Below are 27769 nucleotides of genomic sequence, written 5' to 3' on the forward strand. Positions count from 1 at the left end.
ATGGTAGAGAATTTTCATTTTCCTTGAATTCAGTAAGCAACTAAAAAAAAAGGAACTTTATTGAATAAGGATAAATCTGGATGTTACCTCAAGTTGTTTTCAAAGGACGTGGGTGGGGAAAGTATAGGCGAGAGTTAAAACCAAGAGTGTTCTAGGCAAAACTGATGCGAATAGAGTCGTTATGCTAATTTAGTAATGAATACCTGGAACTAGAAGAACTTTGCTGGTAAAACAATCATAGAGAAAATGAAAAATTAACATTTTTGTTTAGCAATTTTCTTTCTCTATGTAGAGAAATATGGCTTTATACAACAGAATTTGTAAACATGGTAGACTCCGTTTCCAGTGACCCAGATGGCAGAACCAGCATACAGCAGAATAATGAAAGAGCTTCCTTAGGGGCCCCTGGATGGCTCAGTGGGTTAAAGCCTCTGCCTTCGGCTCAGGTCATGATCTCAGGGTTCTGGACTCGAGCCCCGCATTGCGCTCTCTGCTCAGCGGGGAACCTGCTTTCCTTCCCCGCTGCCCCCCAAACCCCCGCCTGCCTCTCTGCATACTTGTGATCTGTCTGTCAAATAAATAAATAAAATCTTAAAAAAGAATGAAAGAAAGAACGAACGAACGAGCTTCCTTAGCAGTCTTCACAGACCCTCACCACCGCTCCTACACCTCTCTGGGGCTCCTTGGATTTGCCTGCCACATACCTGTGACTTTCCAGAAAGGCAGAAAATGGCTAATGAGCTGCTTGGCTGTTGTTCAATCATGAAACAATTTTCCCGCTTTTACGCAATAGGACAATTGTATAAATGACAGATTGCTTTCCACATTCAGCACAATAAAGGACTACATTTCAAAACTGGTTTTTTTTTCCTTTGATGGGTCAATGATTTTTTTTTAACTTAAAATATTCTGGAAGCTGAAAATACATTAAATATATTAAATTAAAATACATGAAAAATTTATAGAAGTTTTATGTAAGATATTTGAAGTAGGCTCTGCGGTGCCTGGGCGGTATAGTCAGTTGAGTGTCCAGCTCTTGGTTTGGGCTCAGGTCGTGATCTCAGGGTCATTAAGTCGAGCCCCACACTGGGCTCTGTGCACAGCTCAAAGACTGCTTGAACCTCTCTCACCCTCTCCCTCTTCCCATCCTGCTCATGCTCTCTCTCTCTCCCTGTCTCTCTAAAATAAATAAATAAATCTTTAAAAACAAATAAACAAACAAACCAGAAGTATGCTCTGCTTTCTTTCCAAAGGGATTAATTCCTGAATATTTGTTTAATTTCTAAAGCAGCAATGATTACAAATATGACAGACACAAACTGATTATTTTCCAGGTCTTCTCAGAGCATAAATACATATATTCAAAATGAAGTGGTTTGGATTTAAGATTTTATGTGTAAGAATTCATAGATAACCTAGTTTTTCTATATTTTAATATTTTAAAATAGGGCTATAATCTTTTAATATCGTTTTATATGTTTGAACCATTCAAATATACCTATTAAAAATAAGGTTAAAGTTCAAAATAATCTATTTCTAAATGCCACAAAATTTTCTGATCACATTCAAATATTATTTGCATACTTACACAAAATTAAAAACAGGTTGATACCTCAGCATTCCTAAAAAAGAGATTATTGTCTGATGACCCCTCTCAGCACCTTCAGTCCATAGCACAGTACCCGGTATATATTTTATACTCAGTAACATTTAGTAAACTGCTAAATTTACTGAACAGCCATGAATTACTTTATTATCTATTAACATTTTTTTATCGCATGGTAGAGGAAATCTAGAAAATTTTAAGCATCCAAAAATTCTGACGTAAATTACAGCATAAATCAATAATCAAATTAATCCTAGACTAGGACCTATTGGTTATAGGATACTTTCTGAGATGTGAAGTTATTTTAAAATATTCCACAAATAGCAGTAGTATATTTAGCTACAAATACTGTGTTTTCTAAACATTTTTTTTAAAGATTTTATTTATTTATCAGAGAGAGATAGACAGAGAGAGAAAGATCACAAGTAGGCAGAGAGGTAGGTTGAGGCAGAGGGAGAAGCAGGCTCCCTGCCGAGCAAGGAGCCCGATATGGGACTCGATCCCAGGACGCTAGGATCATGACCTGAGCCGAAGGCAGCTGCTTAACCAACTGAGCCACCCAGGCGTCCCTTTTCTAAACATTTTGTCTTAAAATGTTAACCTCTGAATGGGAAATTATTTCTTTTAGTGTTCGTTAGATTCTCTTGGTACATATTTAACATTTGTCTATTGTGAGCAAATTCATTCATGTTATAAACCTTGCCTAAGGACATTCCCTCTTTCTTTATGCTTTTATTGGTTTCCCTTCATGATACCATTTTCTTCCTCAAAAGGACATCTCTACTTGTCCTACTCTCCCAAAGCAGAACCAGGAGGATGAGATATTATTCCTGCTCCCCAGTCTCACTCTGGCTCCATGGTTCTGCAACCATCGCTCACCAAACCCTTCTCTTTTGAAACCTTTGTGTTGTTACTACTTTCCTTACAGTGTCCATTCACTTATCTCGAGGAGACTCAGTTTCTACAACGTCAACACTTGGAGTGAAGCCTATCTTCAGTCTATCTACCACTGCAATCTCCCATTGGTGTCCCTTCCAACTCCTTGGCCCAATTGTTCAACTCCAGCAGAGACACGCTGGTCATTGCTCAAAAGTGTTACTTCAAGATCGCAGATTCTGAAACCTGCCTTTCAGTCCACAATGTCCTCCTCCTTACATCGGGAGCTACCACACTTCCGTGGAATCTGTTCCTTTGTCCACATCATGACTCTTGGGTTCTAGCACTTTTGTACTCTCCTTAGGTGTGAGAAACCCATTTCCTTAGCCCCCTTACTAAGTTTAAGAACCCATGGTCAACCACATTTGCTTTCCTTTCCTTAGCGCTATACTCCAGTCCTGAATACATTCCACAATCTCTTCCTTCACTCCTGTTCCACTGCATGTTGTTCAAGGATATCAGATGGAGATGTGTCTTTCCGGGACATGAATTTCTATTCCCTGACCTCAGCTGGGTTTTCAGTCTTTTTCAGTAATATTCTTGAGTTTTTACTGGCTTATTTTCTCTTGATTGCCCTTACTTGTTATCTATCTAAAACTTACTTCTGATGATCTTCCTGTCAGCAGGTGATCTTTGTACCCTTTCATGGAGAGGATTTAGGCAACTGAATATGAACTTTCCACTTGTCTCCTGTAATGTCAAATGGTCTCACTCCGCTGACCTTTTCTTTCTGCTCTTGTTATAGAGGAAGAGAGATTCCTTCATTTTCCTTGTTAAACTTCATCACCTATATTTTTGAGCCTAATTCTTTTTCCCATTTCCCAAGAACACTGTCTCCCAGCTCTTTTAGTTTCCCTTCACTTGCTTTTTTTCAATCAATCCCTCTCTTTGCCCCCCACTGAAGGCAGGCCCAAATTGTCACTGAACTAAATAAACTTTTCTCATTATAATTTTTTTACTTTTTTTTTTTAAACTTTTCTCATTATTGTATTCAGCTTAAGAAGCCATCTTCTTTCTTTTACTTCCTAGCCAGATTTCTTTAAAAGGTAGTCTGCTCCTTCTGTTTTCTCTTCCTCCCCTGGCACTCTCTCTCTCCAGCAACTGGGAGTCTAGACGCGGCCTCCTTGGTGCATTGGAGCAGTTTTCCCCCCAGAGCACTGCACAAATCCCCACATCCAGTGTCTCTTCCTAAACTACTCTTAATGTTTAATCTAATACCACAGACCGCTTTCCTTTTCAAATGTCCAAATCATCTCATTAACAATTATTTAAACTGCTATTACACACAGTACATGCAACAGAGATTAGTATTATATGTCCCTTTCTTTAAGAAACCCACAAACTAGAGATGGAACATACTATTGAAGTTAAGAGCCAAGAGCTACTATAACAAAGAATGAAGGGAATGATCAGCTCTACCAGGGAGAGCTGGGAGCAGCCTCACTACTGTGGTGCCTTCACCTTGTGCGGGGACTGGTTCGTGTTTGCTGGGTGGAACAGAGGCAGGTGGGCGCTGCGGACAGATGCAACATGCCTGAGGCACCTGCTTTGGAAGTACATTTCAGTAGCTGTAAAACATCAAGCTTTCAGGGTGCTGCACAGAAGCAGAAAAAGGCAGTTTGAGATCTTACATTAAAGAACTTTTTAGTCCTAGTAGAAGAGGTTAAACTCTGTCGCAATGGTAAGAGACAAAAGAGACTCCTCAGATGGAAAACTTCATGATGTGATTTTTCTGAAAGAGAACAGATTATAGATCCTCTGAAACTAACCTTTCATTCACTAACATTTTAATTAAGGGACACTTTATCCTCCTACCTCAGTCTTTTTTTTTTTTTTTTTAAAGATTTTATTTTATTTATATGACAGAGAGAGAGATCACAAGTAGGCAGAGAGGCAGGCAGAGTGAGAGGAGGAAGCAGTCTCCCTGCAGAGCAGAGAGCCCGACGCGGGGCTCGATCCCAGGACCCTGAGATCATGACCTGAGCCGAAGGCAGCGGCTTCATCCACTGAGCCACCCAGGCGCCCCCTACCTCAGTCTTTAAAATGTGTATATACCTGTCTACTCTGTCCGCTCCGATCTGGCTCTCTATCTCTCTTACTAAACCCTGCTCATTCTACTCTGCATCATCTTCTGCAACTTACTTTCCATTCCTCCATCTTCCATGTCCAGATTCAAGCCTCACTATTAGCTCTTGCCTAGATTTCTGAAGCCGTCATACCTTGGGGTCCCAGACTCTAGTGTTTCTCCTTGACTAATATATTTCCTACAGTAGTGGTGCTATGAAAACTCTGCAAGAATAAACCAATATGCCAAACACTTTGTCCAGCTGCTCTTGATATGAGAAAGATTTTCTTTCCTTTTAGGAAAACTTTGTTGAGCACCGACTATCTCAGAAGCACTGTGCTGGCGCTTTGTTCTCTTATTTTACATTTGTATCTAAGAAAACAATTTACTATTAACACTAAAGCATATCTCAGCTGCATTGGTAAATTCTGCCAGCGCCTCTCTCTCCTGAATTCCCTGCCTCAACTTTAATTTGGTAGGTTATCCTGAAACACACGGGATAGGTTAAATCCTTATTGAATGTCACCTGCAGAACCAGAGGACTTGCTCATCGATGGCACTAACTCAGAAAAAATAAAGTTCCTATTGCCCCAAACAAACCACTGAGTTAGCTCCTTCAAAATGTTGGTACATGATATAGATCAATCTGAGCCTGAAAACCACTGAAATTTGTTCCTAACTGCTAAGCTATGGGAGCATTTAGAAATAGCTTCAGGCAGCGCTCTGTTTTTCTGACTTTGATAATATAACTAATGTCATTACTATAAAACATGGTATAACTCTCTTTCATTTAGACTTATTAAATCAAGAACTCACGCAATGCCCATTATTTGATATAACTGATTTCCTTTGTGCCTATGTACATACCCTTTAGTATCAGAAAAATCCAGAAGCACAAAATGGTAGGTAATAAATCATAATCACCAAATGTTAGAGTAGGGGCCATGGAAGTGAACATCTCCATGGAGCCTCCTGGTCCTGAAAAGCTAAGAAACAAGGTAGCTAGACTGACCCTTTGCCTTCAGGCAAAATATAGCAAGGGCCATTAGGATATCTGTCAAGTCCAGGATAAAAGCTGTAAAATCATGGCCATTGGGCTAAATTGGTTCATAGCTGTATTTCACTTAAACTGCCTAATTTAAGTACACTTTTACAATTTGGGAGAATTCACATAGAAATTAACAGAATGGCTTCTGTTGAAATATAGACGAGAACACAGAAAACAAAGCAGGATCAACAATTAAGTGGTCCTACGTAGAAGAGGAACAAATTCTTGAAGAGGTGCTCTGTGTTCCTGCATCTGCATCTCATTTGGATTCTGTCCCCTCATTCTGCTCCAGGGCCAGGGTAGGGTGAGGAGAGGGAAGGTAGGCATTAGGGAAGAGGTCTTAAGAGTCAGAATTTTTTATATTAAGATTATAGAAGAATAGGGAATATCTTGAATACTTGAGTATATGGGTTCATACCAGCGAGGTGTAACACCAGTAGTTCTCTTGTTTGAGATTTAAAACAGCTCCTCAATTTCTACTTGTATCTTGTACTCCCATCTTTTAAGGATCAGAAGCATCTGATACATTGATAGAAGCAGTGAAGAGTAAGGAGGGAAAAATACAGGACAGGAATAGTTTTTAATGTAGCAATTCAAAGCAATAAATTAAGGAATATCATTGGTGGAAAGGAAAGGGAATAAAAAAGTTCATGAGCAAATGAGAATGAGAGAGAATTCTTAGTGTGAGCAGAAGCTAATACAGAACTGAAAACAGAGGTTTTGCCTTTTCAGGTGTTTGAAGACACCAGGAAACATCACAGCCTAGACTGGAGAGACTGTAAAAAAGAAGTCTAGAGAAGTCCTCAAACCCAGAAAAGAACCTACTTCCCCAAATAGTTAAAGGGTGTTTGCCTTTGGTTAGCCAAACCACTAAAATAAGGAAGTAGGCAGGGTCAAATTTTTCTCTTCTAGGTTCAGAAGAGCCAAGTTTTGCTGTTCTGATTCTGAAACAACTGTATTTCCCTGTAGAACATGAAGCTGTGTGTAAATCCACCGATTGCCTAAAGCCATTCCGCAAACGTGTAATAACTCAGTATTTGAGGACAAAGAAGCCAGCTGGTTCATAGCATTGCATCTGTACCTTTTATTAACATGTATCCCTGAAACTCATTCGCGTAACATTTCTGTTGCCTTGTCCATGAGCAACTCGTAAGATATCTGCAAGGCACTTGATCTAGGGAGGAAATAGTGTGTGGGTTTATTGACTAGAGGCCTGGTGAAGTGTATGTGAGTGAGAGCAGTGGAGAGAAGAGAGGCATTAGTAAATCCAGTTAAGACAGAGATTATTTAAAACTACTTTTCCCACTTTAAAATTATTTTGGGACATACAGCCTCAATAGTAGAAATTGTTCTTACATGGAACAAAGTTCTCTGAGAGAGGAAAAAAAGTGCTAAATGCATATCTTGGCAAAAGGTTTTATATTTGAATTTAAATTTTAAGACAAATTTGTTTTTCAGATTGTATAAGCAAGCAATCTCAGAGAAAAAGTCAGAAAATTTTCATTTTCTTTTTATTAGAACAAAACCCATGGAATATAAATTGATTTACATTCTTGTTATGTTCCCTTGGATACTACATATTAAAAAATTATAATTAGAAAAGGAATGAAAAATAATTCTATAAATCTTTCACATTTACACTGGAAAACCCATAGAAATGTAATGACATAATCTAGTAGGTCAAAACTGGGAGTCATTTTTTGAGGTGAACTGAAGTGTGCATTATTGCAACATTAGGAAATAAAACCCATAGCTGGCATGAATTTTTTTAGAGTTCTAGGGAAGTGGCATTTTATTCAAACATTCCCTACATAGAGAATTGCCTCACAATTCCATATATAAATCTGTAGTTCAAAGCTTATGAATTTTGCAAAATATGTGCAATATATACAAACACATACGTGTATTTGAAAGGGTTACATTACTAAATCCACAATGAGCCACTTTAAAAAAGAAGACGAATTCACTATATGAATAAAGCCATTTCTTACTATATGCTAAAATTACTTTAAAAATTTCAGAATTTATGAAATCAATAACATACAGTTTTACTGCCCTTCTGGTCCATCAACTGGAAAAATAAGCGAATTCTTTCAAAGATACTATTTGAAAACTATAATATCTATACTTGAAATATCATTGCAAAAAATCTAACTCTCATCAGGGAGTAAAAAATGAATTACCATATTTCAACTTAAAACTAAATTTTAAAATGTTCCATAATCACTGTGTGGAATACATTTTGAAAAACATATTTAGATCTTACTATACTACTTAATTGTTGTTTTTTGCTCTAAATAATCATCAGGCAAAAAGCTTCAACTCCTATAAAACACAGTTAATAACACAGTAACTACAACATGTTTACCGTAACTTACAATCTTATGAGATGATGTTTCACAACTCCTTCGGCTAGAGCTGGCAAATACGATTTCTGTTACTATTCTATTTTAGCTTTTCGGTAAGTGCCAGCAAACAAAATTATATTCCTTCCCTTTTATGGCTTGCTACAAGGCCCTGGCTTGTAGAGAAGGCATTTGGGAGGTTGCTTAACATTAATGTTAAACAGCTTATACTTTAACTACAGCTATTTCGCAGGTTGGATTTTTGCATGTTTTGATTCTTCGCCACACATTTTGGTAGTTGGAACTAGTAAATGATCATGCTTTTTTATTTAGTGAAATAAGTGGCCTCTTTATACCTCCAGAAACATTAGTTCCTATAAAAAGGTCAGAAATACCAATTGACATGAAAATGAAAGTTCAAGCAGTCAACGTTTTTGTTTATTTTAAATAATTGAGAAGCCAGAAGATAAAATTAACTCCCTTTGCCAAAATGTAAGGCATTTTAGGCTCTTATGAAAAAAAAAGTGAACACTTACATGGAAATCAGCAAACTGCTTAGAAAAAAAAAATGTGAAAGGCTGGTTTTTGTTGGAGGACACGGTTGCTTGCCATTAAAAATGGTCACTGTTCCAAGAAGCCTGTTTGGCTAATGCCTGAGAGTCTTTATCAGCAAAATAAGAGAAGCACGCTACACCTCACTCACGTTTCTACACATTTCTTTAAAAAGTCTGAGCAATCTTTAAAACAGGAGTGGAGAGTAGAAGGCAACTGGTCAGTCATGCGCGAAGTGATTCTTCCATAATCTCTGTCACTTCTCTGACCACGCCTCCGGGTCCCTGCTGCGGCCACGTGACAAAGGTAAGAAACGCAGGAGGCATTCCTCTACAGAATTCCAACAAAAGCTTTGACTCTCTTATGCTCTGGTCAAATATATTGGCATAGTTTAGATATAACCAAAGAAAATGAAAATTGATTGATTTTTATTCATTTATTTTTAATCGATTTTGGTGAGAGTGAAAAAGAAGCCAGAGAGGCACTGCGAACAAGTACCCACTCTACTGTTTGCCTTCGTATGATAAGATTGCAACTCTTAAACTACTCCTCAAAAATTGTGTAGAGTCTGTTTATTGAGCCAACTCAAAAAATTCTATACTATCAAATACTGTAAACAATTAAAATTCTGGGATAATGAATACTTTCCTATGTAACCCTGTATCTTACAAGATATAGGAATATTTCCATTTGCTCTCCTTTACGGAAATGGCTGTCTTATTAAAGCTAATAGTGCTCTGATAATAGGATTCTTTTTTAACTAAAGTCTTTTTTTTTTAAATGCATGTTTTGTGCTTATACCTGATCGACTATATATTAGATTAGAGCTTTTAATTAGATTTTGGTCACTGGCCAGTTGGATTTATACTCTTCCTGGAGCTTTTTGTTAGAACTCAATAAATACTTAATAATGATCACTATAATGAAATGTGGAAACATCCACAATATAGTTCTATATAATCAGTGGCTATAGTTAACCATGATACTTTATGTGTTTTTTTTTTTAATTTCTAAAGTTTTAATATAACTAATATATAACAATATGTTTGGAAAAAACCTGACAAATCTTTTAAAGCATATTCTTTTCCATTCACAAAAATAAGACACCTAATGTAATTTTATTATGCTTTGATATTAAAAATCATATTAACCTTTCAGAACACAAATTCATATTAGGGCTCTTATGGGCCTAAGAAATCATCTGGTTCAACTGTCCTTGCAGATTAAAAAACTGAGAGTCACTGAATGAAAAATTGCCTGGATTCATATAGCAGGTGTGAATAAAGAGTCCATAGAGCAATTGGACTATAATAAAATAATAAAAGAATTACAATCTAAAATCTGAAATTTTCTTCTTTCAGTTAGTATATAAACCTCTATCCATCTATCATTTGTATTAGTTTGTATAAGATTAGGAACTGGTATTTCCCTTCATGAAAAAATACTTTTTATATCATAGAAATATAAAGACACAAAAGTCATCTTTACTCTCAGTTGCCTCAACAGGTATTAATAGAAGCTGATTGCCTTCCAAAGAATAACAAAAATGGCATGTCAGTGAACATTTTCATAATAACAAAATATAACATGAATTTACAAAACCATTTCTGAGTCACTGAATGATACTGAATTTTTGATACTTTAATTAATTATTCTGTTGCCAGATCCATAGCTGTACACTCTATACTTTTTCCAAATTGCTAAGTAAACAATTATGAGATTGGACATGCATTCTACCATGTCTTTTCCCATTAGTCCTATTTTTTCAAGCAATGGTAACTTAAATAGATATTTATATTGTGGCTTCTTTCATGGGGGGATTATAAACAAACAGATTAGAAGGTAGGGCTAGTCATATGATAAACACTATACAACCATTAAAAACTATGTTATTAAATCATAATGGCCAGGGAAGAGAATATGATAAAGTTTCAAGTGAAATAAATCACAGGAACTCAATTATAAACACACACACATACAGACACATACAGGATGAATACAAATCTGTAAGAAAATATTTGAGAATATTAACAACGTAGGCTTTTTTCCTGGGTTGCAGGATTTTGGAGGATTTTTCCTTTTTAAAATAAATGCCTGTTTTGAAGGGTCAGGGGTGGGAGGTTGGGGCAACCTGAGGGTTTTGAAGGGTCAGGGGTGGGAGGTTGGGGGAACAGGTGGTGGGTAATGGGGAGGGCACGTTTTGCATGGAGCACTGGGTGTTGTGCAAAAAGAATGAATACTGTTACACTGAAAAAAAAAAAATAAATAAAATGAAAATAAAATTTAAAAAAAAATAAAATAAATGCCTGTATTTTTAGTATTTTCTACAATTAGCACATTTACTTTTATGATCAGGACAGATTAAAACTAATTTTGTAGAAATATACACATCAAAACTAAATTGTGGAATATGAGTATGCATGTGCGATTTCAGGCTGCTTAAACTTTGCATTCAGACGGCATCTTTTCTCCAGAGACTGTTACAATCTCGGCTGGTGTGTATTTTCTAAGGAGAAAATAAGTTACTTGTCTCTAAGTGAGACAAAAGACATTTTTGCTCACTGAAAGATTAGAGGCGCTGCAAAGCGGAAGAGCCCAGCAGAACAGGAAACAAAAGTACAAGAGTTAAGATAAGGGACTGCTGAGAAAAACAAAAGAGAGCCGCTAAGGAGTAGTAAAAACAGTTTTTGAGTGTTTGGGCTTATAATATCACTCAGAGAAAAGCAGAAGAAACCAGTATTTCTGTAAACTCTGCAAGATGGTGGGAATGATGCCTCTGCCACTTGGTTCTCAGCTGTGTCACTTGGCTTGGTTATTCTCATATAAATTAGATACGATTAACCCCACCCTGGGTATGCCGCTCAGAAAAGCAGAGTGACAGCAAGTAATGAAACCAGGCTGTACACTGATGTTAGCCGGCCCTCAACACTTCTTCCCTTTGCATTTCACAGGACTTTCTCCACAGTAATTTCCATGACGTAACTAAACATACAGTCTCTCTTTTAGGATAGTCTGTCTTCAAGGATGGTAGTGGCTGTGTTATTTGTAAGAAAAAAGGGGAATTTGGTCATGTAGTTTCGGGTAAGGGTTTGATATAGAGGCAGGCCTCTCAGAATTCTCAATTCTCCAGCTGAGGGAAAGACAGTGATAGAATAAAAAACAAAATGATCGTCAGAGGAAAACAGGACACAGTTCCCAGATCTCACATTTACTACATCAGTGACATCTGGCATGTTTCGTAAACTTTCTGAGTCTCAGATTTGTCATCGCTAAAATGTTTTAATAATACCACCTTAACCGCAGTTGTAGGATAAATGAGAAAAACATTGAAGGGTACCTGGAGGAGATCACGGCACACACTAGGCTTCCAATAAATGTCGGTTCCCTTTTCCTTGCGGCTGAGCCATTGGCCACACATTACAATGAGCTACTCATTGTCTCGGACATAAACTCGGAGGTTTATTCAAACCTCCTGTTAGTTATTCCTGAGCTTCCATTAGCAGGTGGTGCCCATCACTAGCTTCCTAAGTCTGTGTAATTATTTTTTTAAAAGTCCCTCTCGCTGAGATATTTCACTGTGGTTTTTGTCTTACCATTTTCTCATTTTCTCCATGAACTTCAGTTGTCTGCTATCAAAATACAGAGACCAAATTTAACGAAGTCATAATCAAGTTTGTCTTGAGAGTACTTAGAATCTCAGTAGTGTATAGAAGGACCCTAAAACATCTATGAGTTCAAGAAGCAAACAGGATGAATGAGGCTCATATCCTTCTAGTCGAGCCAAAGCAGCGCTCATTGCTTTCTTTCCCACGTGAATGCTTCAGAGAAGGTGTTATTTCTCTCTACTGCGGGCTCCCTTACTTTCTATTGTGGCCACTTCCTACGCTTATTTTCCTTCCGTGGCCCTGATTTCATTCAAAGCCCTCTTTCAATGGTCTCATTAGGAAAGGAAGGGTCACTCGAAGATTTGTTATTAATTCTTGGGCCCCACCCCAGACCAACTGAATCAAAAACTCTGCAAATGGCACCCAGTAATCTGTGTTTGAACAGGTCATTCAGGATTACTTGCCACCATTTTGAGAATCTGTACTACAGAGAGTAGCTGAACTAATGCTAGCCCTCAGCTTGCTTGACAATAACCCAACTCCCAAACCCCTACAGATCCAGCTTTTGTTTATAGTGATGTTTGACATGATTGTTTTGGTCAGGGCTTTTCAACAACCTCATAATGTTTCAGGTTAGCCTACATGGGGAGAGTTCATTTTTGCAATAATCTCGGAAAACTGACACGCAAAGCATGTCTTTATGCTTTTACGACCTTCCCCTTAATCCGTTCCCTGTTCACCACACCCTTAAGATTTCCAGGGAGGTGAGCAGAGCACATAACAATTTTAAAACATTAACAATTTAATCTTTTCTTTTGTGAGAAAGCTGTGACTCACTTTAAAGATTAAAAAATAAAAGCCAAACAAAAACAAAAGCCAAAACTAACCAAAACAAACAGAAACCCCTAAAACCGAGTCCTTAAATTAACAGAGAATTTAAGCAGTATGTAAATGCCTAAGACCACTGATGGGTATGGGTATGCCTATATCACACAGCCATATTCGATGCTCACCACTTTTTGGTTGACAGAGCAGAATTTTGTCTCCTCCATACCTCTTTGTAATACCAACACAAACAGCAAGTGCCGCCAATCTTCTTCAACTGCTAACATGACTTGTCAATATGAAATAAATATTAATATGCTCTTAAAACAATAGAAAAGGAGAAGAGGGCTAAATTTCGTTTAGAATAATATTGGTAAATGTTGCTTTGTTCCACTGGGTTTTCTCTTCCACAGTCTTTTTCCAAGTCAGGGAAATTCCTGCTCAAAAAACCTACGAGCTTCTCTAAGATGTGGGAAACAGTAGTCCAACTGTGGACTAAAGCAGTCAGAAACCAAATTGCTTCACCTTGTCCAGAGATTGATGGTCCTAATCATTGATGTTGGTGCTCCAAAATACCTGAGTGTTTACTCATCCCATACAATAAAACTGCTTTCAACAAATTTTCTCCTTTATCTAACCACAAATATTTCTTGTAAAGTCAAACAGATCTTATACCTTCTGTGCCTCCTTGTTTTTACCAGAAACCAAGGGAGGATTTAGAAACATTTTACAAAATTTTTGCATATAAATTAACAAAGATTAAATGGAAAAAAGTGAGCTCAATGCAATTACTACCGTTTAGAGAATTTCTTTGCAGAAGGATATCTATTCTTTTTTTTTTTTTTTTTTTTTTTTTTCCCTTTTTATTAATTTTTTCAGCGTAACAGTATTCATTCTTTTTGCACAACACCCGGTGCTCTATGCAAAACGTGCCCTCCCCATCACCCACCACCTGTTCCCCCAACCTCCCACCCCTGACCCTTCAAAACCCTCAGGTTGTTTTTCAGAGTCCATAGTCTCTTATGGTTCGCCTCCCCTCCCCAATGTCCATAGCCCACTCCCCCTCCCCCAATCCCACCTCCCCCCAGCAACCCCCAGTTTGTTTTGTGAGATTAAGAGTCATTTATGGTTTGTCTCCCTCCCAATCCCATCTTGTTTCATTTATTCTTCTCCTATCCCCCTACCCCCCCATCTCTCTGCTCACTAGCTTATAGCAGAGTCAATCTTTTCCCTCCAGAGCTATGAAAAGATATCTAGGAATATTATTTACATTAACTGTGGTGTCTATTTTGCTTTATTCAAACCTCAGAAATAGAATCTATCAGCTGCTTAGTGTGAGAAGCAAAATATTTACTGTTACTTTACAAGGTGAGACCAACCAAATGTTTAATATTCTTCCAAATAATTATCAAAGTAGAAGACTGAACACTATTTTGGGGCTACAGTATCTTATTATTCTTTGTACCATCCCACTTGGCACAGTTCTTATCACATTATAGACAATTAATGCATGTCGAAATCATAAGTGAAAAATCACTAATATACATTGCCTTGATTAATAATTTGGGTAGTTTGAAAGAAAGTCTCAAAATGGATGAAAGATCTGAAGCAGGCTATGATTCATCTTCATCGATTAACTAGTAGGAGTTTAAAAACTGAACAGCAACAAAAAAATAACCCTATTAGGAATGACATCTGAGTCATAAGCCCGGTAATAGAAGCTTGAGTTTTAAAGCGTGTGTTGTAATCATTAAATTTCAACAATCCTTTTACTATCATCCAACTTCACATGCCATGTTCAGTAGCAGTATGTCAAGATGTGAAATGCCAGCCTGTCATGGATAGTACAGAGATATAATTCCTCTTCCACATTAATCTAGCGTTTCGTTTCCTTCTAGCGGAGGTAGTGGCTGCACATTTGCCTTACATCAACACTCGAAAGCACTATAATAAATATGTTTGATAGATGCTGATTGAACACACAACATTTTTTGTGTATTTTAAAAATGGCTTTTTTGGTTTCTGTTTCATACATCTAATTTAAATAAAAAGTCTTTTCCAAGAACTGACATATTTTATTTTTATAGTTTATTGTTGGGTCCTGAATTTTGGGGGGGGGGGATTTTTTTTTTTTTTTTCCTGCTTAAACTTCCATGTCAGAACGTCTTTGGATGCTTCTGAGTAATATGAATCCTAGGAGATGATAGTTTTCTTCATAATAAATTTAAAGTTACCCCCAAAAGTGACAGTATGGAGGATTTTGTCTCTCTTTGCAGTTCTGTAAGTTAAAATGACTAAAAATGAAACTTTTGTATGTGGTTATTGTAGACTGAACTTACACATGTTTCTCAACTTAAGTTCCTTATTTTAGGCAAATGTACTACAGCTAATAGTTTCTCTATTAATTCAACAAGGGGTTAGAAAAAAGGAAAATGCTCATTTTAAAAAGTGCTTCTCAAGACTGACATGTAAGATGACTAAATTCACTCTATTAAAAAAATGTCAAATCTTCATATTTGTTTCCATATATCCTCCCTAAATCCCCTCCCTCCATCTGGATTCGTGCCTTTACTTTTTAAAAAATCGGCTCTTGAGACAATCACCTCTTCAAAAAACCCCACTCCAATAAGCACATAATTTGCTCAGTAGCATTTATGCTCCAAATACTATTCTGTTTTTTCTTTTCTTATATTCCTCTAAAAAAGGTTACTGGATTAAAAAATATCCAACAACAATCCTCATTACCTATAGTTACACTCGAACTCCTCCATTAGGGTCTCAGGCTGTTCCATAATATGGCCCCACCCGCCTCCCCAAGGGCTTCATTCCCTCTATTTCCCACCATAAATCAAGCCCACTCTACAGCCAAAGTGGGCTCTTTGTTGTTTTCTGATGATAACTTGTAGGCTTGTTCAGCCTTTTTTATTTAAATTTTCTCCCTCTCAGTTTATAATCTCTACCTCTGCCAGGATTGATATTTAACAGGCATTGATTTAACCAATACCTGCTAAGTGTGACCACGTTCCTGGCCCCAAGCTAGGAAGGAGGATGATGCCAGTGAACAGTTGAAGAAGAGCTTACAGTAAATAAAAGCAAAGTCATCAAATTAAATTTAAAATTAAACATTTGTGACAGATGCTTAGAAGGAAAGATCCAGAAAGCCATGCGAGCAAGCAGGGGGACCTAATTTAAATCTGGGGATTTCTCAACTGATAATACTGTGAGATCTAAAGTAAGAGGCAGGATTAGCCAAGCAAAGATTGGGTGGAAATCTGTTCAGTCAGAAGGAACAGTGCTTTCACCTGCACTGAAGAACTTCTGAAAATGACAAGTGTGACCATTGCATACCGTGAGAGAGGGAATTGCACCTAGAGAGTCACTCTTCCCGAGGAGCAAACACGGATATGCTCCTCCATTCCCTCTTCTAATCTAAGCAGCAGACACATTTTAGGTAATTAGCTGTCCTTGATATCCTTGACTTACAGATTTGGATATATCTTTATTCCCCTACTAGATTTTAAGCTCTTTGAAGGCAAGAACTATTTCCTATTCAGATTTTGTCTTCTGTATTATTTGGCACAATGCCCAGTACGTAATGAGCACAAGTCCTGCTTCCTGAGTGCAGAACGTGTGCAACCATACAGGGGCCTGCACTTAGAAGCACTCACTCTTGTTTTAATGCTTTGCTGTCACCATCTTCAATTTCCTTAATATTTTTTTGAAGATAAGGCCCCAGACTTTGATTTTTCACTGAAACCCCCAATTTAGGTAGCCAGTGTTGAATGACTAGAAACTCTGAGTGAATGAGTGATTCAAGGATTAAAGAGATCTAATTGGGACAATACTGTAGGGCATTTTTCTCTTCTAGAGTCTGCCTTATTCCAGGAACATCATATGATTCTCGGTTATGGGATGGATGGCTAAGGAATGGGCAAAGTTTTCCTTGAAGAGAAGTTTAGTTTTCTAGTGTACTGTTTCTTAAATACTAAATTGAGTTTCATATTGACTTACTTAGATATGCCCAGAACCCTCTTCACTGGAGTGCATTCTTTCATGATCATCACTTTTCCGTCTCCACCCCCAACATTGGAGAGAGGTAAGTCAAAGTCCAAGGCATTGTTTTCTATGCCATTCATCTCTTTGCATTTTATGAATTCTTTGCATCCTGCTGCATATCACAAGCATAGATGAGAGCTATCAACGTGGAGAAACACCATGTTATTCAGGCCTCTGCTGATGAGTCTATAGAAGTTTGCAGAAAAATCTGTAGCAGCAAAAGACCTTCAGTTATCAAGGATTAATGACTGACTGGCATTGAGTGAAACTGGACCTTCTCGAGCTGAACCTTGTAACTCTGGGGACCCGAAAGGCTAGTTTAGTTCTTAGTCTAGACAAGTACAGTACTGACAAGTATTTGTGAGAACCTGGGATAAATACTGAGTTATTTACTGACTTACTTTTCCCCACTGAGGAGCCCCTTAGGGAATTCAGAAGGATTTTTAGCTCATCCACTGGATCACCAACCTACAGTCCATACTTATTACTGAGCTTCCATAGGACAGGCTGAATTCTCACTATCCGTCTAGTCAATGATCCATAGATTATGGCCTCCTTCGTGCAGATGACAACTTAAACTACTCAAGAGTTTTATAGTTAGTTATAGCAGTGAGTCCAAAAGGTGCCTGCAGAGTAAATGGGACTTAAACATACCCGTTGATTCACCGCCCGATGATACAGTGTGCAGATTCCAAGTTTATTTTATGTAAGCCTTTTAAGGACCTTGGTAGACAATCTCATGCATGCACTGAGTGTGGGCTTACGTTCTCTCTCTCTTAATTGAATAATAAAAGAAAACTCTTCATTCGTAATTACTGCAGTACTTTATCATCTTTCAGAAGAGCTAAGAACAGACTGGAAAATTAGTGACTAAAAATATTGTTTTGAAAGAAGGTGAAATTTTAACCTATGTAACCAAGCAGGACTGACTAAATCCAGGATTATGTCTCCTGGGTGATTACTTAGAGATATAGAGTTATCCACTTGCTGAGAGAGCGCATTCACGTTGTAATGGTGCGATGTAGCAAACCTATATTATTATTATTTTAAAATAATTATTTATTTAATAAGAATTAATAATTTAATTATTAAATCATTGCATTTATCTAATTAAATAAATTATTTATTCTTGAGAGAGCTTGAGAAGGGAGAGGGAGAGGAAGAGGGAAAGAATCTCAAGCAGACTGCACATGTTAAGTGTGGAGCCAGATGTGGGCTTGATCCCATGCCCCGAAGATCACAGCCTGAGCCAAAGCCAAGAGTTGGATGCTTACCTGATTGAGCCACCCAGGTGCCCCAATGAACCTACATTATTTATGAACAAAATATCATCCCCCAATGTTTTATTTTCTGACCTCCTCAGAGAATTCCTCCTTGGTAGTCTACTCATACGTACGTAGATATTTTGCAGCACTTCTTAATCTTCCTGTACTACTTTTTACCATTTTCCTTCTTTCTCTCTAGCTGTAAGTTCTCAAGAGCAGGGACCACTTTGCAAGTGTAGACATACTCTTGCTATTTTTATCCATAGCTCCTGGTAGATAATAAAAATCATCTGAAATTAGTAATGAGTCATTCTTCTTTTAAATTATACTATGGCTCTCTTTATCTCCTTAGCCCTGACACCTAACTAGCAAGCCTATGAAAGGCAGTCTGAACTGATGGGAAATTTATACCAGGCCTAGAAGTTGTAAAGACGTACGTAGGAGAATGTGCCCATGTGGGATGGAGGAGCGAACTCCGGAAAGCAGACTGATTTCTGTCCTGGAGGCTAGACTATCTGGCTCATGTGGCAGGGGGAGGCAGAGTTTCAGGAGAGCCTACAGGACAGGCCTGCTTTGATGCCTCTGCTCATTGTGAACCACATCCTCCCCCTTGGGGTGACTTTCTCTCCGAAGTGCCTGGCTTGTGCTTTAACATCCGAAAGGAAGCACTCATTTTTAACTTCTGCCCCCAAACACTGGGCCTGGAGGGGCCAGGGGGAGGGGGATGGGGGAGAACAATTAGAGCCCCTATCAAACAGTTCTTTGTCAGATGATGGAAACATCTGATTTAATGAAAGGGATTAGGAAGGATTCATTTCCACTCTTACATTTCAAATTTACTACCTTCTGTGGGGCAGAGTGCCAACACATTCATTTATAGGGAGATAAATATTTCACAGGTATGTATAAAAGGCATCTTGTAAAGTATGTTTTTTATAAACAAGATCAATCTAGATTGGGCTCTGTTTCTCTTCTGATTCTTTAAGAGCCAGAATCAGTTCTTTAAAAAAAAAGTTTCTATACACACGTGCATTATGTATATGTGTGTGTGTGTGTGTGTGTGTGTGTATAAAATCTACACATAAAGTAACCAAATTAACTGTAGAAAACTTTAATCTGTGAGTCTGATCAAGTGTATTGTCTGGATGTTAATCGAAGACCCATTTCAAAAGGCAGGATGGAAGAATTTCAACAAAATTGTGATAATTTACATTGCTCGCTCTTTCCACCTAATATTGCTACAGAAAGTTCTTTTTTTTCAAATAATTCAAGTATTTCCTTTTGATTTTAAGTTGTATACATTTTCTCTCAACATAATTTCTGGTAGCAACATAAAATGCAATCTTATTTATTTTTTGACAATTTTTATTTTTTTATTTTTATTTTTTAAGATTTTTATTTATTTATTTGACAGAGAGAGATCACAAGCAGGCAGAGAGGCAGGCAGAGAGAGTGAGAGGGAAGCAGGCTCCCTGCTGAGCAGAAAGCCCGATGCGGGACTCGACCCCAGGACCCTGAGATCATGACCTGAGCCAAAGGCAGTGGCTTAACCCACTGGGCCACCCAGGCACCCCTTATTGACAATTTTTAAAGTAATTTTTTTTTAAATTTTCCTCAGATTATTTTAAATTTATTTTATTTTTTTAAAGATTTTATTTATTTATTTGACAAAGATCACAAGTAGGCAGAGAGTCAGGCAGAGAGAGAGAGGGAGGAGGAAGCAGGCTCCCCACTGAGCAGAGAGCCTGATGTGGGGCTCCATCCCAGAACCCTGAAATCATGACCTAAGCTGAAGGCAGAGGCTTTAACCCGCTGAGCCACCCTAGCACCCCTATTTTAAATTTATTTTAAATTGTCATTTTCTTTTTGTAATTGTGTACCAGAAAATTTTGTTTTCAAGGAACTTGTGGTAAACACTGCTGTTCCCTACTCCCACTCCTTCCATGTCCACACAGAAGCATGGTTTTATTGAGATATCAGGAGATTACCCTGTCCACCAAAGGAAGGTAAATACTGGTTAACTTAAGACATCTATTCATCTTTCCAGTAATAGAAAAGGAGAACACCGTGTGATGTGACTCCAGCCAAGGGAAGGCCTGTCACGAGGCACCTGGGAAAATTGTTATTACCATGAATAAGAGGCACCAGGAAAAGATATGGCCTTTTGTAGTCTTTTTTGAGTATGTGTGTGTGGAGGGGGAGGGGGATGCAGTTTTGGGGCTGGTGTAGCCAATTTGCAATTAGGTGGAAGCAATAAGCTGAGGACAAAGCTGAGGAATTAGAAAGAAAGGATGGATGGATCCTGGGTCAATGATAAAATCTATGTGAGTTACTATATCGTCTTATGTTTAAGCCACTTTCAGTAGCATCCTCTGTTACTTTCGTTGAAAGCATGTTAACAGATACATCACCATCTTGGGAGGCTCATGGTTTCTGTTGAGAGTGAGGTTGCAAGTCACAAGCAGAAGGTGTTTTTTAATTCAGTATCTTCTACTGAATGTGTGGCCTCATAGTCACATATCAATGATCTGCTGAGACTACTGTCATGAGAATCAACAAGAGGATTATTGGGTAGAACATCTGGAGAAAAAATTCCTCAGAATATCAAAATTTTTAAAAAATCTTATAAACTACTTTGTCAATTTCTTTTTAAAAAGATTTATTTATTTTTATTTTAGAGAGTGATAGAGAGGGAGGGGCAGAGGGAGAGGGAAAGAATCTCAAGCAGACTCCCTGCTGAGTGTGGAACCTGACATGGGACTCGGTTTCATGACCCTGAGATCATGACCCGAGCAGAAACCAAGAGTCGGACACATAACTGACTGAGCCACCCAGCGCCCCTCAATTTCTTTGTTAATGCTTAATTTCTCTCAACATCATTATAAATAATTCTAGCCCAGTAATTCTCCTACTGAGTATCACAATTTATTGGTACGTGACATTTTTTGCTGTGGTTTCTTGGTGTCTATGGCTTACATTAATAAAAACAGAAAAATTAACTTCATATGTTTGATTTTCAAACCATGCTTCATTGAAATCTGCCAGTATTTTCTAGTGTTTTCCATAGGGAATCTTTGTGAAGAGTATATTAAACAGAACTCCAAATCAAAGGACCCTAAAAGGGAGTTTAATTGTGTTGTCTCTACTACAGGTTGATTTTACTATGGGGCAGGCCATGGCTGCCAGCAGGTCTGGGTTCACATCCTTGGACCTTGCTAAGCCACAAATCTTACAGTGACTAAAATGTTCCAGAGCAGAAGGTGGTGTGCCCTGCTGTCATCCCTGGGTGAATAGCAGCTTTACCAGCTGCACGTGGTGTGGGAGGAGGAGTAATGCCCCGCAGCGTGGATCCCATTACCAGAAAAGGATGGCAGAGAGTCTGAATAAGACCACACATGTCCTCTACACGGGGGATATTTACGGCAGTATGCCGAGTTTCCCAAACGCATTTGTCCGGAAACTCTTTCCACTTAGAACATCTGTTACCATTTCTGGGAAGTAAATTCTTGATTTAACACTTTGAAGAATTAGAGTATCCAAAACATTTCAATACAGATTGACTCCCTGGACCTTCATAACAATCCTACTGGATTTGTCAGCCAGGTATAACCAATTTACCTTAGGAAACCCAGATTCAGAGAGATTTAGAGACTTGTGAAAAGTCACATAGATTACCGGAATAAAAACTCAATCCCAATTCCTTGTCAAATGTGAGATGGCCTCTGGACTGTAAGGTGGCCTGTTTTGTAAGTTGTTTCTAATTTTGAAAGTACCGCATGTAAGGCTGTGCACACAGGACTATTAATGCCACATGATGGCTTGGCTACGACGGCATTTTATAATTCATTAGTGCAGTTATACAGTGTTGGTTTTGGTATCAGACCACTTAGGTAAGAATGCTGGCTCCTGCCCCCCCCACACCCCCTGCCTGCCTCTCTGCCTACTTGTGATCTCTCTCTCTGTCAAATAAATAAAAATCTTTAAATAAAAAAAAAAAAAAAAAAAAAAAAAAAGAATGCTGGCTCTTACATTTGCTAGGGTTGTGTCCTTGGGCAAGTAAATTTTACCCTGGAAAACTGTGTCAATGCAAAGGTTGGCCCCCTATATGGTTGTTGTTGTGATTAGTAAGGATAATGAATGTAATGGGTTAACGTAACGACTAGAACATGCTAATTACTCAATAGGTCTTATTTACGCTTTTAGGGACACTTACCACAACTGAGTCATCGTGGAGTACAAGATCAGAAAGTTTCGTATTAATTGTTTATTTCTCTCTCAAAACATGTGTTGAAATACAAAGTCTGATCTCTGATCTGCAAATGCATTCCTCCTCACCCTCTCATCTGTATTTTCTAATATATTTTGCCCCCCCAAAAAAGCGGGAGAGACACCCACACAAATGGAAATCAATTAACCCTAACTTGAAACAGATGTCACTAAAATGTGCTGTATGTACTCTTACCCATGAACAGTTAACACATCAATTATGGAAAGGGAGAAGTGTCCAAAGCCAGATATTTTGTATGTCTTTGGAATTTATACACTTTCTTAACTATGGCCAGTTGAGTTACTGTATGTTGATAACTGAAATAGCTTCTCCTTAATTGTACACCATTGTAATTTCAAAGGCAGCTCCTGTCCTTTTAACAGTCACAGAGGGGCTTCTGCTCTCTGTGAAGCAAATGCCAAGGTCAGGTGCAGAACATATAGATGATATTTTTCTAAATTATTCATCCGAGAAGGGATTCAAACACATTTCCTTGTGCCAGTCTTACTTTATACCTTGGTGCAGCTGACAAGTCTCAAAGGAGCTCACGACCATTCCACAGAAAGACTTGCTCCAAGTCAGAAAGAAGCAGATACAGGGTATTATGATTTAGCGTCTGTTGCTCAAAATAGGATATTGTGGCTTAAAGAAATATTTAGACATTACTTAAGCTAACTATTATAGGATTGAAATGAAGGTCCAAATGTTATGACTGGAACAGCTCTCATGTTTTCAAAGCTTTTTAACCAAGCTGGTAGCTTGCAGAACAGACTTCACTCTGGGGTAGAAAAAAATGGGTGCACACACACACAAACACATGCTCGCAAAATCAGGCCCAAATAATAACATTAATTTATATGAGTATGATTTCTTAATCTTCTTTCAAATCTAATTGGTACTGTTTAGCTCATTAAGTATGGATCATTCATATCTAAATATTCAAGAACTCTGATTGCCTCTGAGAATTTGAATCATGAATCTGCAGGTTGGGGTGTCTGGAGTGTACACCTATGATCATACACTGCTTCAAATTCTGGCTTATTTCATCACTGTACTATTATTGTAGAAAATTTTCATAGAGGAACTGTATTCTTAAATAGGGTCACTCTTGAGTTTGGACTCAAACTCCAAATCTTCCAATCTATAAGAAACAAGGAAGTTTGGCAGTGGCTGGAGGCAGCATGTGTCTCTGAGGAATGGAGGGTAGTGGCAGGACGGAGAGTGTGGGGTGGTTTGGGACCATAGCTTGAAGTTGCCTGCTTTATGTGTAAAATTACTTTGAAGTCCTGCTTTAGCATAAATTCATATGAATTTAACAGTGACTTTTAATTCAGTCTTTTTAGGTATTTGATTTTGGGGGAAAATGTTAGTGGGTGATTTCTCACACTTATTGACCCACTCCCATATATGTAAAAACTCATATCATATCCCAATTGAGAAGCATGGGAAAAAGTGGGAAAATGTTTATTTGACAGAAAAATCTTTTGGGGTGCCTGGGTGGCTGTGGGTTAAGCCTCTGCCTTCGGCTCAGGTCATGATCTCAGGGTCCTGGGATGGAGCTCCACATCAGGCTCTCTGCTTGGCAGGGAGCCTGCTTCCCCCCCTCTCTCTGCCTACTTATGATCTCTCTCCCTCTCTCTGTCAAATAAAATAAAATCTTAAAAAAAAATCTTTTATTAATCTGAAATAAAATCATATGCAGGATTCAACTCTCATGCAATTTTCCTGCAAATATTCTTAGGTAGTGAGCAGAGGACCATGTTGCCTTACTACTCTAACAACCAAAACCTTCAGGGAGGGCTCTTGGTTATGTCTCAGAGACAAGGTGGAAGTGGGGGAAGGAAGTGGGACCACTGTTATCTATCATACAAGATAATGCGCTCAGGCCCTATTAAGGACTTGGGGGCCAAAATACATTGAGTCTTTAATAGGAGGAATAAAGACAATATAGTTAGACCTATATGAGTACCTTTCTTTTCTTTCCTTTAACAGAGTTTGGGTTGTTCCATCTGTACCTATACAGGCTTACATAGTCCATCTCTTAGGAGATATAAATAGAGCAAGGAATAGGAGGCTGTAAAGATAAAAACAAAACAACAAACAAACAAACAAACAAAAACAAGAAAGGGTTGGCCTAGTGGGCCTCAGGCTAAACATTTAAATATAGCTGTGAAAATTTCTTCATTGCTTGGGCGCAGTTCATCAATATAGCTAATGAGGATTTGGAAGCAGATTTGGTTATTCCTAAGTATTAGTCCAAAGTAGTTTTATTGCAGAATATGTAGTATTTTATTTCTTTTTCCAAGATGTTGAAATGGAGGAGCAAGTGTTTGGATGGGATTTTGCATTTAATAACGAGAGTCAAAACCTATTTCTACTATAACTCAGATAAGCAAAGACAACCCCCACCCACCAAGGATTGGGAAAACAAATGACTAAATACCCAGTCCAATTTAAAATTTAACCCAGTTAGATTTATATAATTCCTTTAGGTAATTAATATTCAGTTTCTCTGGAAAAAGGAATAGCTCAGTTTGAGTCACCCCTTTTCTTTTGCTTTCCTTCTTAAGTAACAAATAGTATCTGGGGTGAAGGGTGAGACAGGAAGGCATTGCTATCCTTGAGCACAGCTTGCACCCCACCCCCCATCTCTAGGCAATGTCCTCTTTCTACTCTCTGTTGCTTATCCACTTAGCATTCTGTACCAATTTGAGGTTGGTGTAGGTGGTGCACACCCTAGATTTTCTGATCATTAACTAAGAGTCCAGTGGGTGGAATAAAGAAATGGATGACTTGGCCCCACTCCAGTCTCTGATGGTGCCAGAGACACCTCTAAAGTCATGCTGTGATGCTTACTTAGACTCCAAATGGTGGTCTATTCTGTAGTTCTTTCTATAAAGTCACCTGTCCTGCCAAGGCCATCCCAGTTGCCAAACTCCACACCAGATTCTCAACCACGTCAATGTTCTTTTCACGTCATGTAGAAATCAAATGTGATGAGGAAAGCTACATCTCAGGGCCTCACTTTGCATGCCAAGATTCCAGTAAGTATGGATGATCAAGGCTCCAGGCTTAGTAACATGTCTGACAGTCTTGCTTGAGAGTCAATCCTTATCTCCTTTCTTTCCTCTTCTGTTATCTTTCACCTGTCCTTCTTCCTGTGAGCTTTCCCCTCTAAATGCACCCTCTCTTATGACTCTACCTCCTTTCAAACCTTAATAATACAGGGGTATATTCTGTACACTGGGTGAAAACTGAGCCTCCAGGTGAAGTGGATTCTCCAAGCTTGGTTATTGCAATGCAGAAAGATAAGGAAAACAGATGAAAAAAGTTTAGGAGATCATTTTTCAAGACAATATCCTGGCTTGCAAGGCACTTTTCTATAGCATTATCCTATTTGCATATCAGAAGCAGAATATCTCCTTTCTTTTTTCATTCTCACTGTAAAAAATGGTTTCTTCTTGTAATAAATTCTAATCTTCCTTCAGCAGATGGATACTTGAGGTCTATTAGTGCCAAGCTTATGAGTTCACGTATTTAGAAAGGCAAAAGTGGAAACTACATTAGTGTTTTCAAGAGGTCAGATGCTATATCCAGACTTCTCTCTCTCAGCTTTGACCCAGAGAGAAGCAGCGTGTTTGATAAATGATGGTAATACCAAGGTATTAACATATTTCCCTTCTTGGTGCCTAAGGAGGAGATTGCTGTGTAGGATATCTCATACTACCATGGGACAGCCTAATTCATTTAAGAAGGCAGGTCATAGTCAGACACATAAAATTTCAGGGTCACTCCAGAGCCTCTTTCATTTCTTGTGTAGTGTGGACATTGAGTTGAGAGCAGAGGCAATTCATGGGTTGCCAATTAGGAGGCTATATTTGGGATAGGGAGATGGTGCATTGGTCTATATCCAGTGGGAGCTAGAGGTATACCAAGAAGGTAGAGATATACCATGCTTCACTGTAGCCAAAAAATGTGCTATGAGTTCAATAGCTACAAGCTTTGGCCCTCAGAGGCAACAAGATATCTAAGTAGCAGGATGTCAGGGACTGGGCATGGGAGACCTGTGGGTGTCAGCAAAGACCCACGAAGTTAGGGGATTGCACTCTCCTGTCAGAGACAACAACTCACTCAAGCCACACACTTTTTCCACTAGATCACATATCACCTTAGAGATAGAAGCAGAGAGAGAAATCAAATGTAGAAGAAACTGAGCATTTTTTTCCCAAGAGAAGACTGAGCATTCACAAAAGTGATTGTTTAGCAAACAGCCACATTAGACAAAAGGTTAAGAGGGATTGGTTATTTACTTATTATGTCCTATTCTGCTTATCAGAGGAACCCCAAGCCCAGAAAGGGCCCTACTTTTTATTTCTTCTATGAGCCATCTTTTGACCTTGAAAATTGAAGCCTTCCATTAAAGATGGTGGAGCAAAAAATAGAGGAGCCTGGGCTATTCTAGAGGGCCCTCTTCTGGACTTCCTTTAGTGAAAGAATAAAACCTCCACATTCAAATCACTAGAGTAAGTTCTTTGTTCCTAGGAGCCGAACAATTCCTAACTGAAATATAGGAGCCGAACAATTCCTAACTGAAATAATAAACTTCTTTTTTCTCATCGAATTTCTTCTGGTAAGAATTTATATTTTCCCCTACACATATGTTACATACTCAGAGCAAAGGTTATTACTTTTTCTGAAATGTAAAAGAACACATTTAAGAATTGTAAAGCATTACCTGAGCAAACAATATGTAAGACTGATACTCAAAACTGATTGTCTTTGTTTGTTTGTTTGTTTTGAAAAAGCTTATGTCTAAAGGGCATAGAGATAAGGTGTATGTGTGCACACAGATATATGCTTCTGTTTTCTTGGTTCAATGAAATGGAAAAAAAATAACAACAACTGTGGGAGATTATGGCAATATTATGAGTTCACAGAAAAAGTTACTGCATGTACCTTATTAAAAAAAATGTTTAGGCAGTGGCACCCTCATCAAGGGAAAAAGAAATGTACTCTGTGACTCTGAAACCTGATCATATTAGAATATGAGATAAAGTTTGGAGAGGGGTGGGTACCCAAATCCTAGCACATAAGCTGTCTATATAGATAGACTCTATCCATGTCTGCCTCCTAAGTCCTGAAGACAAGGCCCCAGTACAGGGCCTTACCCTGTGAAGCTCCAGGGGTCACACTTTGCAA

At 38.3% G+C, this 27769-nt stretch overlaps 1 long non-coding RNA gene across 1 annotated transcript; it reads left to right on the plus strand.

The window, feature by feature from the left end:
- Positions 1-8763: 8763 nt before the first annotated feature.
- LOC123939750 lies at positions 8764-27203 on the plus strand. Its single transcript, XR_006817966.1, has 3 exons — positions 8764-8858; positions 16998-17078; positions 27113-27203. It is a non-coding gene; the product is annotated as an uncharacterized LOC123939750 (long non-coding RNA).
- The last annotated feature ends 566 nt before the right edge of the window (positions 27204-27769 follow it).

Source organism: Meles meles, chromosome 4 (assembly GCF_922984935.1).
Source record: "Meles meles chromosome 4, mMelMel3.1 paternal haplotype, whole genome shotgun sequence".
In the NCBI taxonomy this organism is placed as follows: Eukaryota; Metazoa; Chordata; class Mammalia; order Carnivora; family Mustelidae; genus Meles; species Meles meles.